The 14396-nt window shown below is 30.6% G+C and overlaps 1 protein-coding gene across 2 annotated transcripts in view; it reads left to right on the forward strand.

The window, feature by feature from the left end:
• Positions 1-14396, forward strand: part of LOC119840723 (C-type lectin domain family 4 member F-like) — a 63343-nt gene that overhangs the window by 843 nt on the left and 48104 nt on the right. The gene's annotated exons all lie outside the window — the stretch shown is intronic.

The raw sequence follows: 14396 nt of genomic DNA on the forward strand, positions 1-14396 counted from the left end.
TGTAGGTATGTACTATGTATATCAAATACTAGGTAATCGAATGAAAATTAAATGTGAATCAATTTGAATGTCATCAACATTTCAAAATAACCGTCTTCAAAGATATATACGCATACGCACACTTTAGCTCTTTACTTTTTTAGACAATTTAGTCTTAATCGAACTATACTTTTGTAGGTATCAAACTAAACACTTAATACAACCTGTTTAATATTCTGTTTGGAATGTCCTATAATGATATTTAATTGAATATTTTTTGTGCCAATAAATTTTATTCATAGTGCCTCATTAATATGCGAAAATACAATATTAAATCAAGAAGTAACTTTTTCTACAAATTTAAATATGTACATGTTAGGCAATTATTATCCTTGGCATAATTGGCTCATCTTTTTTTCTGAATATTCAAATTGTTGATCTATATTATCAAGACTGTTTATTTTCACTTTTATGCAAAATAATTTATATTAGTACGTCTTTTCAAATAAACATACTTCGGCATTGAAGATAAAAACAACCTAGAAAGAAATTGAACACTAGTGTTTTTAACAAAGCACACGTTATTAAATACACTAGTATTTAAGTAGTAGGTGTGCTCCTACATAAAATAAATTACTTACATATCAATAATTTATTTTATGTTTTACATACCAATTCAACCAAAATTTCGAATTTCGAATAAAATGCAATAAGAAGATGGTCAGCAGGAAGTTCGTTACTGAATAAATGACTATAAGCAATTACCTTATCAGCAGTTATAAGTGTATGGGATTCTTTGATATGCTAAAGCAGGTGTTCACAACGTTTATCGGTCGATATAAAATAAACTCTCAGCCAAATTATGTAACGATTGGCCGTGATTATGCACAGCTAAGTTTTCGGTTCGCCTCCGTTATACGACTTTTACTTTTAGTGACACAACTAAGTGTGATTTCTCTCTCGCAAACCAGCTAATAAGTATAGTAATATTATATTTTTATACATTCATAATGTCTAAAATATGTTCACACGAATAATCGTATGAAGTAAAAGTTATTTACGTCAAGGAAGGTTTTCATTGTAAAATACCTTTTTAATACATGCTTATATACCTACGTATATTTGTGACTACTAAAACACAAAATATATTAAATAAAATCGAGAAAAGTGCGAGTTGGAGTACCAACAATTAGTTATGCACAAGCACAATAAATTGCAACTTCAAAAACATTGGTCACTTCTCACATCCAATTTATCACCTTGCCAACTGTTGCTTAACCTCGATTTTCAATCATTTGTTTTTGTAGCAGCAACAGAAATACATCATCTATGTATATTTTAACCTTCTGCCTAGACGGAATGATAGACAGACAGATAGATAGACTGTTGGTCAAGTAAGTCTTCGTACTCTACACCCGTTTTACTAAAAATTATAATCAATGCTGTTATTATACACCTACCTATATCAGTAAAGCCCGAGAGAACGCAGCTGTTACAGGTAAAATTATTTGAATTCGTTATTTGCTATATTTATTTTTAAGTGTATTAATGAAATGCACAAACACATCTGTATAGATTTGAATATAAGCTTTTTTTAAATAGCTTATCATTTACTTATTTGCTAAGTAGGTACTTTTCTAAATGCTCGTAAGACAATACACATGACCAATAAACGCTACGCTCTTTGTCTATCTAAAAATTAGAATTATATATTGTTACAATTCTAAGAGGCATTTAACGATGTATGATTCCCGTGTCCATTTGAATATAAATACTCATTCAGTAAGATAAGTTATAAGTTTGTGTTTTACGTTCAATTTTATTGGAACGTAACGTGTACGGAGTATAAAAATTGTAACGTTATGTCATCGACGCTTAAAAATACGGTTAGCAAAAACTCGAGCAAACCGTGATCCAAATGCCTTTTATGGTTGCACCGGTTGGTTAAAAAAGTTTGTACATACTGCACTTAGAGAAGTATCGTTTTACAACCATTAACACGTTAAGAAACATTTAATAATGGTTTGAAATAACACTAAATGGTTCCTGTATTTGAGTTGGCTTTTCTCATTGATTCGAACATATTTTTAGTGTCTTATACGTACTAAATTAGTCAACCTAAAAATTTCAACTATTAATTTCCTGTTAGCATTGTCAAGGGCTGATTTTTGTTCATTAACTAAAATATAATAGATAGGTACCATATATACTATAGATACTAAAAACAATAACAACAAGGGCTTATAAATTGAAATGGCGGAGCTATCAGGGTACAAACTTTAAAACAAGAAAACCTTCTTGGCTACGAATTTAATTCCTGCTTTTCTTAAGAACATGGTTAACAAACATGCCACTTTAAACAAAATTACAAAGCTTGCTTGTATTTTTGGCATGATGACAAGGACAATAAAATAAAAGGATATTAACTACTTCATTTTTACCTATTGGGTTTACCGAATATGTAAACTTCAAGAACGCGGCATTTTTTTCGCTTTTTGGCACTTTTATTTATCTACCTATAAAATATATTTGACCTTTAAATAGTGATTATAAAGAAGTCTTCTGTTGTAGAAATATTTTTATGTTTTTTCGGCGATGTAAAGCTTGCTAAGTTAATGTTTATTATATAATATTTATTAGACCCCTAACGATTTTTATTAAAATACACGTTCTTTATCACATGTGAAGAAAAATAAAGTTTTGTTAATTGAACATAAAACGTGTCCATATTGTGTCATCGATAGACCGACCTCTCTTTTTTATTATTTTGTTTTCTTTTATTTGTCCGACATCCTAATAAATATCGCATTCCAATGTTTTTAATTTCAAATTACCTAACGTTGCTAGCTAGTATGAATCGTTCTAAACTATAAAACTTTTATTTACGACAGATTTAATTATTTTAGCTTTGTCATACCTACGTATAACAAGAGGTTTTAATTGTTACTTTATAATTGATGTGTTAAAAACTATTTGTTACTAAGTATATGTGTTTTTTAGTAATGATGCTATGTTAATTTTAGCAGACAAAAATGTGAAGGATATAAATGATTTTCAATTTGGAATGTAACTTTTAACGATTTAAGAAAAAGTATACAGTTCTTTTTAATTTGTATGTTGAAGCAATGCATTAATATTTTAACCGTATACACTAAATGTTAATACTTTAATAGTAATAAAATAAACATTATCTACACGATAGAATCAGACCGTAACGGTAGAACGTAGGCTGACTTGTGAACATTATTTAATTGAGATACAGAGCCTGAATACCAGGTCATTGCCATCTTTTATTGGGTAAGATCTTAGAACTATTAAGCTCATCACGACACCACTACTCTACATTATACTACTTTATAATCCTGAGTGCACACAATTGCATAAATTTTAAGTTTGTACACGCAGCTTATAGAAGGTTCCAGTTCAATTGATTTTAATAAAGTAAACAATAGTGAAACCGTAATGCATCGTGCATTCGTGACAAAACAAAAAAAGCTGGTATGTAAACCATTCAATGTCTTGATTGACGTATTGAAACGGTAAAAGTGAGGCTGTTTTTATTTGTAAATATGTAATAATTTTAATTATATTTTGCTTCTTATTTTAAAAAATAGTTACATTTAAGAATTGTATTGTATTCAGCAAAACTTATAGTATTTTGAATTAATTATTTAAAAGCATTTTTATATTAAAATTGTATGGTATTTTGTATATAATTACATAGGTACAAGCGGTTACAACGGGTAATTTAAAATAGCTTATTATTCAATAATATGCTAACAAGTTATTGGTGATGATAATAATGATTAATTAATTACTCACATTTTGTAGGTACTATTTACGTATATTTTATGTATTTAATTTGTTATCAATATATAGTGTCTACCTACTTGAAGTTAAAAAAATATTAACAGTGTATACTAAGCACAGGAATACCAATACCAGATGTTTATCTCAATTAGTTTTGGATGCAAAGAGGGCTTCCGTTTTATATCACTTCATCAATATAATTTTGCAATTATTATGTCATACATAGTATTTTGTTATCTGTGGTCAAACCTACCTTTACATTACTTCATAAATATAGTAGGCGCCTGTCCCTGCAGTGGGAACATTTATAGGCTGATGATGATAAATTAAGTCATTAGAGATTCATATATTTATTTGTATCCTTGATAAATGGTTAGACATCGGTAATCGTTAGCTAATCTCAATTAATATTTACATTAATCGACTAATTCAACCAAGTACTTTACCGTATTCATTGTAGTGTTATTCATAACTAGCTGTGTCCCGCGGTTTCACCCGCGTTAGTCCGTAGCCCGTAGGAATATCGGGATAAAAATATGTTATTCTAGTTGTTCATCTATCTACGTACCAAATTTCATTGCAATCGGTTCAGTGGTTTTTGCGTGAAAGGGTAACAAATATACACATACACATACATCCATCCTCACATACTTTCGCATTTATAATATTAGTAGGATAGGATAGGATAAGTATTAATCTTTACACGTCATGTCCATATAACATTACCTCTAATCACATATATACTCGTAGTACTTACCTCTATTATGACTAGTCTCTTAAATATAATGAAGAGCTGTAAATGAATCCTAGCAATTATTACTATTTGTCGCAAATACCTACGCAATAGCTATAAATATCATAAAGGGCACGGAACGTCCAAATATTTAGTGAAACATAAACAGTAATAATACCTCTAGTATGTTCTCTCATTTTATATTATGAGTTCATTGTTCAATCCATCTTCATCAAGATTACGCGATTTTATAACAAAGTCAAGTTTTATGTGATACTATGTATTTCTTATTTGATTGTTTTGCTAAGGACCATTTAAGGACATATTTTTATAGACATTAAAGTGTAGATAACAAATTATATAAAAAGGAAGCTTTAAAAGCTTTAGCTTAGAGAGAAACGACATTTATTTTTGTCTAAAATTTAATTTCATTTTTGCATATAAAAAGCATAAAAATCGAACATTAGTACCTATCACATTTACATGAAAATCCCAACATTATCTCTTTTTATAACCGACACGTTTTATTATTAAAGGCTGATTTAAACGAGGCGTTTTTCTCTTATTACGTATTGAAATTAAGATTAATAAATGTTGAGGTGTTAGCTTGATTCTAATAACTTATTTATTTTCCTTAAATAACCACTGGGTACATTCCAATAGTAATATCATTGTTAAGATTTACATATTAGTTATAATTCAGCTAGAGTTTGTTCGTTTATTAGAACGCGCTTATCTCAGGAACTACAGGAACGATTTCTAAAATTCTTTCACGGTTGTTTTTGCACGTGATCCCTTAGAACTATACGCTATATAATATGTACCACGGGCGATGCCTGGGTGGACCGCTAGTGGAGTATATTATACATAATACGTGAACGTAGATATTAGATTGGTATGGAACAATAAAACAATTTATGCCTTAAATCAACAGCTAATGACCACTAAATATGTTAACGGTACCTAGAAGGCAAATGGAATTTCAAGTCGGAATTCAAAATTGCTTGAAATAATAATATATGCGTAAATATATAAACTAATAAATAAAAAGTGATATGTATTTGTTTCATAACAACTTTATTTCCTAGATGCTTACTATTTTCACAAAATTTATTTATGTATCTATTGTATCTATAGTTTTAGGAACAATTTTAGTAAGGTTGAAACGGGTTCGGAAAGAGTTTGTAGGACAACAAATTGATAATACTTTATCTTATAACAATGGTGTAAGCCGTAAGGTCCAATAAATGTATTTAGTAAGAGTCGTTTTCCTAGAAACAAAACGCTTCGTTTATATTACACCCTTACATCGAAAGTTATGTAATTATCATAAACATATTAATTTGTTATGTCTAATATCCTGAATCAATATGTGAAACATAGGTTTTAATAAACAGGTTTCATGCTCAGATATTTTTTTCAATAGAGGGAAAGAATGTAGTATATTCGGTAGCTTCATATTAATCATGACACTTTTATTGAAAATTAAATAATAAATGCGTATACCTGCTTAAAAATCACTTTTGTGTATTCATGGTACAACGAGTCAAGATAAATGTCAATGAACTTATAACTCTTAAAATGCCTTATTTTTCGTTTATAAAACACGCGGTTTCAATTATCCAAATTATATATGATAAATATTTCACTTTATGATATATCACATCACCACAAATAAGTTTAAAAACATGAATACAAAACAGCACACGTGATGAGTGAAAGCAATTTCGCACGTTGGATAAAATTACAAAAACAAATATAACTAACGTTATAAAATCAATGTCAATGAATATCACTGATGCTTTTACTATTCCGCAAAATTTCTTGGATCCGAGGTTTTATAAGGTGATAAATAATTGGCTAGTTATTCGTTCAACGGCAAAATGGCGGCATACAAAGAGTGGATTAATATACATCGACATGTATAATATAGTATATTATGTGGCGGGAACGAGAGAGTTCCCGCGTAAACAATATTTTTGGACAAAGGCATTTTTGTAGACAGCCAAACATTTTTATAAATTATTACATAATTACCACTTATCTTAAAAAAATAAGATTATTGTGTATGTGCCATTTAATCTCATCTCCGTCTTACCTCCTATTTTTTTTCATAAATGACCTTAACATTTACATCAGTGTTTTAATAATCAGTCATAAGATGATTGATTTGTTATATGGAAATATTTAAAAGTTATAATATCATTTCATATATTTTAATTTAAAATAGGTATTCTTAATGTTTATATTTTTGTAAATATACTGTGCACTTTTTTTAAATATATCGTAAGGATAATCATGTATAGTGTATATACGATACTCGAGGAAAATTGTTTTTAGTCTAATATCTGCTGACCAACCACTGCGTTTCAACTTCGCTCCCGCTGCTAGATGGCCCATTCAAACCAATCCAAAACAAAATGAATTAGGAATCGAAACCGCATAGAAATTCACGCTTATCTGGATAAGCATATGTAGCATTCAAATGAGATTGCGTTGTTTAATTATCCAAAATAACTTAATTCTATTCTATCAATATTAATTACATTAATATTGAAAATTCTGTGCGAAGGTCTCATAATCCATGAAAAAAAGTATTCAAAGTAAGACAATTGAGCTTCAGCTTCCAAACTGTACTATTTCAACACACCTATAGAATCATGTAACCTCAATCGAAATTTCGATTCATTCCACATAACCAAGTACTAAGCACTTATAAAGTCCGAATTTGGAGAGTCGGACTTGATAGAACGGTATCAATTATACTACTAGATTTGATCAGACACGACTACTTATAGCTAATATATGCTCGTGTTTTCGAACTAGAATTTTAGTTAGAAAAACATAAGTATGCATTAGTATTGATTATCTAGAATCCATTTATGTTTATAAGGACAAAACTAGACTCATGATTGTAATAAAAAATTCATTCGAGTTTAATATGAGCCATAAGGTCAAGTATAAACTCGTAGTTATCGAAATTGGCGCTATTTTGAAATTTTATGTATAAAAACTACTCAAATGTATAATCGTTTTTTATGTATCTACTAACAGCTAATAAAAGAATGAATAAGTTATCGTTTAGCATCACATCGAAGACTATAAATTAATGATACCCAAATTTTAACACTTTGTCGATATGTTAATGTTAGATATCGTGCAGAAGTCGTAAACTAAACTGAGCATATGTCGACATGCTTTACTTTTTAGAGATCGGATCGAATGTTCGTATAATTGGGACCAATTCAATAATGTTGACCTACCGCGTTTTTAACCTAGGTGTATATTTAAGTTGAAAAGGTTAGCGTCTTAAAGTATATGTTTGTATTATTATATTAGATTTGTAATAAATGTGTTTTTTATTTAAAACAGGAATGATTCTAACCTGCATAATACATACATTTTACTCCAATAATATATTATTGGACAAATATTATTGCAGTTCATGATATGTAGGCTTTGTTCGAAGGACTTTTATTATTTCCGGGTCGAAAACATACCTAAGTTAACTTGACAGAATTTTTAGTTGCGTTTATAAATCTTAAGTTATAATTATAACAAATATTAATGAACATTTTGTTTGATAGTAATCTTCACACTGAGGAACCTTTGCATCATGCAAGTGAGTCTCCGACATGGCATACATACATTCCGTCCGGAATTGTAGGAAGGAAGAAAAGGTGATATAGCTAGGAATCCTTGCTTCCGACTTTCTCGCTTTAGATAAAGACAAAATCCTTCTTTGCCCACGTTATGTGTTCATATATGCCATAAACCATCCAGCCGGCGTACACTTATAATATAGAAGTTGAGTATATAGGTGTGAACGGCGTCCTTAAAATAAATTATTCCAAATTTATTTTTCGGTGCAACTTTATTTTGTATGCAATGTGTAAAATAGTCGTGTAAAATACCCTTTTTAAAATACATTAATGTGATATATTTTAAGGTAAGCAATATTTAAATTAACTTTTCTGACAAAGTTAAAATCATCGCGATGCTTACTAATTATAGGTAAGATATATTCATAAAGTTAATGTATAAATTGCGTCTAGAACAATCCAATACTGTGAATCGTCTAGAATTGATGCAATACTGCACAAATGTCAAATATGACAATTTCCACAGACTATAAGTAATTAAATGATGAAGAGCAAACCTTGATTATCCGTGAGAAGGTTACCTATGACCTGACTTAGAACTTAGAGATCATAAAGTTTTATGATCAACAATTTAATAATGAACATTCTCTAAATCACTACTTTAATGGCATATTTTATTGGTTAATAATAATATAAAGTGACACTTCTGTTATAATATTATAACTTGCAGCACATTATAGCAACACTGAAAGTTGAATGACATGAATTAGTAAATATTCTTAATTGTTTTTTTAGACATTTTGTATTTGGAAAAATATGCTCTTTTATAACAAAAGAAGCTGCATCGAATTCCTTCATGAGATGTTAATAACATTACTTTGAAATTATGACTGATGCGCTTTGAATTGCTTTATAAAATTAACTTTGAAATAACATGACCATCAAATTACATACTAGGCCACCGCTAAATGTATGATAGCTAAGGCCAAAGCTTTAACTGATTTATTATCATTATGAAGTACCAGCTACCTATCAGCTAAATTTTAAGCATGTTACATTTTATTAAATTTTATAACTTCTTCTGTATTTCTTAACGAATCAATTATCATATATTTTGGAGATGGCCTTTTAGAGATTTGTATTCTATTCTTAAAATAAAATAAAATATAGACTCTGTTACAAAGAAATAATATAGCTATCTGGTGATAGATTTCAAATCGGTAGTTTCGGAGCCTATTAAATGCGGACAAACAAATAATTAAATCTTTCTTATGTAAATATGTCGAGTCTAATTTTTTCTTTATACTTTGATGTTAATGTAGACTATAAATCTTTACTTCAAAATTTTATACTTCAAGCGATTGAGTGATCTGTAATCATATAGTTTGTTATCGTGTAAGAAGTGTTGAAACCGCGAGGTAGCTAGTCAGATAAATTCCTATTTGAAATATGTATTACAAAATGATGCTTCAATAAATTCACAATACAGGCTTTATAGATAAGAGGCATATAATATAGGTAAAATGTATTTAAGATCAGTAACTTCAAAATAATTTCAATTATTTGACGTTTGACAGTGAGGTTATTGGTTGTTTATTAAATTAATTATTAATTTACAAGTTATATTAGTTGAAATAAATTTTCGAATCTAAAAGCAATTTGCAATTCGTTTTAAATAAATTTCCATATACAAAACGATCGTGTAAACAGATATAGGCCATTGCGTGCATAGAACTGAAGATTTGTGTGGAGATAAACCACTATTTGGTAAACAAATGGTTGAGAAAAGGTATATTGATCAGTTAAATGAAATGTTTTTGTAATAAACTAGATCGAAAATGCATTTTACACAATTCCATCTGTATTTTATCCCGAAAAGCACTTATATTACATATATATAAGCACTATTTAATGATAATATACATATTATTACACAAAACCGAATAAACAATAAGTAGGTGAATGTAATCCTTTTCTAAGATATACCTATTTTTAATCAAAAATATACTTCAAAAGCAATAAACGTAAATAATATTTATTCTCATGTAAATCTACTGTCCATAGTGATAGCTTTACGAAACATATGATATAAACTCTTTGTCTAAAATACCTTTCTATCAACCAAACAGTCACTTCTTGGAAAATGTCGTCATTGATTTCATAAATCATTAAATCAGGAGTTGTAACAAGGAAGAATGTTCCATTTCGATCTCACCGACCATATCCATGCGCTTGCGCAACTCGTTAACTGGAGCGCGGTCCGGATTTGGTCCTTTCACCACCACTTTATGGAGATTACCTATATTTAATTAAACTGCAATTAGCCTGTGCAAGTTTGCATCAGTTGTTGACTAAACATTTGAAGTATTTTTAACAATTTGTTTTAAGTATTTTAATTTTTTGAGTGATGGTTTAGTTTTAATGATTACAGACCAGTGAAAGAAATATAAAACTAAAGAATGTGCTCGTTGTTGGGTATATGAAACGAAAGTTTATGTTAATTAAAGTAGTTTGTAGACCATTATATTCGTAGTTATCATTTATTATCTCTTACATAAATTTGTTTCTAAGCCTACAATGACCCGCACTGGAATTATCCCTGCTTTTAAACAGGACTGTAGGTAGCCTGGGGTTACCGTGGCGCCTTAAAGCAGTAATAATTCCAGTGTTGGAAAATGATGGCGCTAAACAATATATCACACACGACGGAATATTACACATATATTACGTACGTATTCATTTTCATAAGGGCCAGTTTGTGTTATGACAAGATACATGTATTAATGTGAAGGGCCCTCAGACTGACAGGTGAATCAAAGACCGAGAGCCTCAAATTGTCAATGGATTTTATATTAGAACATACTATTGTGTTACCATTACAAACAGTTAGGAACAGATTTTGTGCGAAATGATGTTTACTTGCGCAAAAAGCTAAAAACTTTGGCGCAAGATGTGGACTGATGTTAAGATGTATTTGGTAGCTTATTATAATTTCTAAATCGAACCAGTAGTTACTTGGATTAACTCGTTTAATCAAACGGACACAGTCTAAAACAGTTACAATTATATATTACCTACCTGTTACCTATATACCTATGTTGTGATTGGTAAGAATTTATTAAAATTATTTTCGAACCGTAAAATAAAATTATTCACGTGTTGCAGGTCTGAGGAAATGACATTAATTTTTATACGCTCGCGGAGTCTGGGGAAATATAAGTTTAATTCAAAAGGCGAGACAGATTCGTAGAGTGCATAGCGCTGTATTTTGTTGCCGTAAAATATAAAGCAATTTTTATGAATTTAACAGATAGAATTTATTTCAAACCGTATTTTGCATAATTTAAACGTAATATTAAATTTTGTTTCTTACTAAAATGTTGAAAGCAAGCTATTTAAATATTATCACACAAAATTCACTAAAAATATCTATTTGTAACTTTGTTCTTTTCTTCTGATATCGTAATTCTGTCTTTTCGAGGACTTTCCATCACCAACCACGTTATTCAGGGCATAACGAATGTACTATTTAACACAAATATTAAAACAAATATTAAATAATCACAAAAAAGACGATGCAGTAACATTGCGCGATACAATTTGCATATACTTACATCAGCATTAACATAATAACATATAATGCCATCATAATACATGGTCTACTTTCTTGCAACAATAGGCGAGGCTGAAATTGAATTAAATTAGAGTTGCATATAGATACACAAGACATAACATGTCATGGGTTATGTTGTTTATAATGATGGCATTAGACTGTAAATGTTTTTGCGAATAAATGTAATGTGGTAGTCGAGCACGGTTTGGGATGAATTTAACCAGCTCGCACTAGGAAAGGTACCACACCCCCACAGAAAATCGCCGTGAGCGAGAGGAATGTATCGTTTTATATGTAAATGAGGAAGCCCCCAAATTTTCCCAGTCCACTTAGGTCAAGGCGTTTTTAGAAGCCTTACCATTTCAAATGTTCATGGGTGTTGGTGATCGATTACCATCAGGCGAATTACCAGCACTGATGACACTAGGTATTGTTACAGCAAACATAAGTTGTCAACAAAAATGCAAATATACAATACGTAATCACACTAACCACGCGGGCAGAGTTGCGGGAGGAAGCTAGAATACAATAAATTAAAAATATTTTATTTTATTGTAAATAACGAATATTATGTAGATTTAATATGAGTAATATAGAGGACTTTCAATGCAAGGGAGTGGGTCTATAAATAAATCACTAATAATGAATTATAACTAAGAATGAATTAATACATTCTACATATTATCTACTATATAAAAATAAGTCGGGTTTTCCTTCCTGACGCTATAACTCCAAAACGCACGAACCGTTTTCCACGGTTTTGCATTCGTTGGAAAGGTCTCGGGCTCCGTGAGGTTTATAGCAAAGAAAATTCAGGAAAAATTTCAACACAAAAGCGGGAAAAACGAAGCCATCTGGTGGCGAAACGGAGTTCGCCGGGTTTGCTAGTTATTCTATAATTGACACTGAGAGAGAGGTATCCAATACCAAATAAAAGCTCAAATCTTTTAATAATATACGTAACTTAACTTGCAATCCTTGTATGTACGCATATTTCCATGACAGCACCAGCAAGCACGCAGAAATTTGCTTTTGAAATATTTAACAAGCAATACCTGATCCATTAATCAAATTGGAGGATATTAGACATTACGCATGCTCTGTGAACTTTGTTGGCAATTATGGCTTGTAAATAGAAAGGCTTTTAGCGTGTTGTCACATCACCTAAGTTTTACAAAGATGATACAAAGAGTCACAAAAACGCGCTTTCTATTAACCATTCGAAATTCTACGATCAAAAACTTTATTGATTTTTTTTTACCAATAAACCTGTTTACCTGTTAGATAGTGAAGTGCTTACATCTAGGATGAATTGCGCAGGTATTATGAATCACTGCATACTTTTTTATGTTATAGTCGGCAATGGAGCTGGTGGGTTGCCTGACAGTAAGCGCTATCACCGTCCATGAACATTAGGAGAGGCGTAAAGTTGCAGACCTTACATCTCCACAAATAGATTGCCGACTTCAAGCTGTAAAGGGATTAAATACTATAATAACATCTATTAACCACTCCGAATTTAACACGTGCGAAGCTTAGGACAAAACATAGTCTAAGCCATAAACTTCAAATTTCTCGATAGAGCTTGTGGTCTTCAGTTTGACTACCTACTTTGGTAAACACCCCAAGATGCGTTCGACCGAGTTATTTATTCAAGAGACAATATTACAAACAAGCATAGCTACAGTTTTGTAAACATTGTAGTATAGGACTATCGTCAGTCCATAAATGTCTTTGTAGTAGTTACAATGTCCCAAATACCAAGATGATATTATTTAAGTATGTCTTACGTATTTGAAAATATTATAACTATCATCACGTAGATCGGCGGTATAACAGATGTGAGTAAAATTTAAGCCCATGTAAATATGTAACATGGTTTTGTAATTCAAGAAGTAACAATCTTCTTGTTTATCGAAATGTTTTAAAGTAAGCTTATTTACAAGCTTAGGTAAATAGCACAGTCTTAATTTCTCACGTAACTGAGCATAATCTTCATTTGTTTTATAAATAACAACCACAGTATGAATCTGTTAACAGATTATTATTTTTAAAGTAGATATTTGTAGGAAAAAAATCCAGTTTACATAGAACGCGTTTTTGCGTCGCGCGCGTTTATGACATATCAAAAAAAAAATCTCTATTTGTAAATAAGCAATCTAACGAAAATTTAACTGAATTGGCGTACAAATGTAGTTCCGGACAATTATTTGTACGTCCCAAAATAATTTATAGCATCTGATATAACAACCAGCAATTCCAATATTAAGCTGCATTGATTAAGGCGTGCCACTTCAATTTGAGCAAAAAGTACATTCCAATGTGTCGGAGAAATGAGTTGCATAAGTTTCACGAGTTGCGCCACTACATTCTCCGTGTTTTTATATTATGTATCTGTTGAATATACTGCATCAAGGACAATAAAAGACAGCAAATTTGGGAATTAAAATGAGTATGTACATCAATTATCCAATGCTCATCGTCGGCGTAATAGGGCAAAGATGAGTTATCAATGTCCACTAGCTGTGACCCGCGGTTGAAACCGCGTAAGCGTGCTGCGTAACCATATCCCGTAGGAATTTCGGTATAAAAAGTGCCTATGTGTTATATCAGTTGTCCAGCTATCTACGAAGCAAAATAGTATTATTATTCACCAATA

The sequence above is a fragment of the Zerene cesonia genome, chromosome 7, assembly GCF_012273895.1.
Source record: "Zerene cesonia ecotype Mississippi chromosome 7, Zerene_cesonia_1.1, whole genome shotgun sequence".
Taxonomy (NCBI): domain Eukaryota; kingdom Metazoa; phylum Arthropoda; class Insecta; order Lepidoptera; family Pieridae; genus Zerene; species Zerene cesonia.